The sequence below is a fragment of the Penaeus japonicus genome, unplaced genomic scaffold (assembly GCF_977035675.1).
Source record: "Penaeus japonicus unplaced genomic scaffold, GWHDUDI00000001_assembly GWHDUDI00000030, whole genome shotgun sequence".
NCBI classification, from domain to species: domain Eukaryota; kingdom Metazoa; phylum Arthropoda; class Malacostraca; order Decapoda; family Penaeidae; genus Penaeus; species Penaeus japonicus.
The window spans coordinates 22,584,501-22,587,000 of NW_028234432.1; the positions used below are offsets into that span (position 1 = coordinate 22,584,501).

Consider the following 2,500-nt stretch of genomic DNA (forward strand, 5'->3'; position numbering starts at 1 on the left):
CTAGAATATTTGTTGCATTACTGCATTACTAAGAGCCTTTTACAATAGCTGGACATTATTCTGTTCCATAACAGAGGCAATAACATTTGAAAGTAAGGGTTTACCAGTTACATTCATGCAAAAATATGCAGCACCACAGTTTGACACTATTGAGATATAGAAATTTATGGTGCCTATGAAGTTATATGCTTAGATGAGATATAAAGATCCCATACCATACATCATGTTTTTTATAAGCACAGAAAAAATATTCTAGATACACGCGTACTGAAAAGTCCATGTTTATTGTATTCATTGGGTCATATCGAGGATGTGAATTTGTCTCTTTTTGTGGAAATGGCCCATGGCTCAAGGACTTTATTCTCAAATTATGAGAGGAAATGTGTGGGCGTGTGCGCGTGTGTGTGTGTGTGTGTGTGTGTGTGTGTGTGTGTGTGTGTGTGTGTGTGTGTGTGTGTGTGTGTGTGTGTGTGTGTGTGTGTGTGTGTGTGTGTGTGTGTGTGTGTGTGTGTGTGTGTGTGTGTGTGTGTGTGTTGTGTTTGTGTGTGTGTGTGTGTGTGTGTGTGTGTGTGTGTGTGTGTGTGTGTGTGTGTGTGTGTGTGTGTGTGTGTGTGTGTGTGTATGTTTTGAAAGGAAAAACTGTCAGCACACTGATCTGTCTATATCTTTTGTGGTCTAGGTAGTTTAATTTTGTAATTGATAAACTTTTGAGCCTAAACAAAATTTGACTGAGAAGTTGTGAAAGAAATGAAAAATATTGCATTTTTATGCATTTTTTGGTGCAACATGTTCATATGAAATAAGTTTAGTTTCTTTCAAACTATCTACACACTTATATTTTTATTTTTCTTACTGAATTCAGTTTTGTCAAGTGCAATATATCTGCCTTGTTTTAAACCTCTTTCATAAGTTTGTTCTGTAATTGTACTTTAGATATAGTTTTTTCATACCAAGTTTTCAATAATTATGGTTGGTAATAGTCAATGTATTTATGCCTGAATTGAATTCTGATCATCTCCTTGGTTAATGCAAAGATGTAATATAGTCCGAGCTGGGATTTTATCACTCGCCTGAAATCTTCCAAAATAGCTTGTTAAAAAAATGTATGCATGACCAATGTATTATGTTCTGAATTTGGATTAGCTAGTTTCTCCATCTTTAGAGCTATGTGCTGTAAAGGACAAAAATCTAGATATTGAAAGTATTTGAAAACACTTAAAGATGTCAAGTTTAGGGTAGGTCATTTTTTACTGAAACTTGAAGTCAGTTGCTTTAAATCTTTGTATTTTTCTATTTAGATTATTTTATAGATTTATCACCATGCATTTGTTTCTGTTTTTGCAATAGATGTTAGTGTGAGAAGTTACTTTTTTCCAATATCTTCGGAAAGCAAGGAACAGAAAAGAAAACAGAAAATGTTAGCGTTTTAACACAGAGATAGTAATATGGTGCCTTTCTGATGTTTATATGTAATGTTTATACAAGCTGGAAAAATTGAATATGTACATGAGCTGCAGTCATTCATTTCCATCTCTTTGTATTGATCTGTATTGTATGAAATATAGGCAAGATTATTTGTGTATAAGCTGAAGGGATAATAATTCATGGCCCTAGGATAATTCTGTTTAGCTAAATTGCAATTGTGTATCGTGACTATTATTTTTACTTATCAGTTTTTATGTCTTTGCTGAAGAACAATTTAATTCCTAGGCTTTGATTTACGACCATAGAGCAAAAATTATATGATTTGTCTCCTGGTTTGTCTGACTGAATGTAAAAATATTTGTAATACATGTATTATAAAGATTGGAATACGATGATAAGATATTTTGATAACAATATTAGACTGAAGTATTAAGTGTTTTTATATTTGCATTATATAAATACTGGATGAAAGGAAGTGTAGTACCTTTGTAAGTAAAGAAGAAAAAACTAAACAAAAAAACATTGTAGCCGATTTATCTTAGTTCAAAATTATTTTTCTCCTCTACCAAGTAAGGATTAGAACTAGATGTTATATGCTAGCATATATATTTAGTTAGATCATTATGTAAGATAAATTAGAAGGTCATCGTAGCTGGTATTAACAGTTTAAACCACTGAAAAAACTTAATTTCCTTCGCAACTTAATCACCAATTGTCACTGTGATTCATTTGTCAAACACATTTAATTTATAGACTTAGATGAGCCAAATGAAAACTTAATTACTTGATATCATTGCCACACAAAGCTTCACTTTTTTTTCTTTTTTAATTCTTTCATAATACCATGTTAAGTGCATGATAACAGGGCATTGAATTAGCTGCCCAGTAAGGACTTGTCATGCACAAAACATTCTATACGTTTATTACTTGAAAAAACTTTCATCTCTTTGTCTTACCATGATGTTGTTACTAAGGTGGATCAACTAAAGCCCCTTGGAATTATTTATGTAGCTTGTGTCTTGTTTTTTGGTTGTATTTTGTAATATATATTTGAGTTGTGTGTGTGATTTTAACT

General features: G+C 32.1%; 1 protein-coding gene across 1 annotated transcript in view; it reads left to right on the plus strand.

Moving 5' to 3' along the window:
* LOC122261182 (cytochrome b-245 chaperone 1) overlaps window positions 1-1,966 on the plus strand; it is a 14,129-nt gene extending 12,163 nt beyond the window's left edge. Inside the window, exon 7 of the mRNA XM_043028723.2 lies at window positions 1-1,966. This exon is cut by the window's left edge and continues 1,105 nt beyond it. The gene's annotated coding sequence lies outside the window, so the exon portion shown is untranslated.
* The last annotated feature ends 534 nt before the right edge of the window (window positions 1,967-2,500 follow it).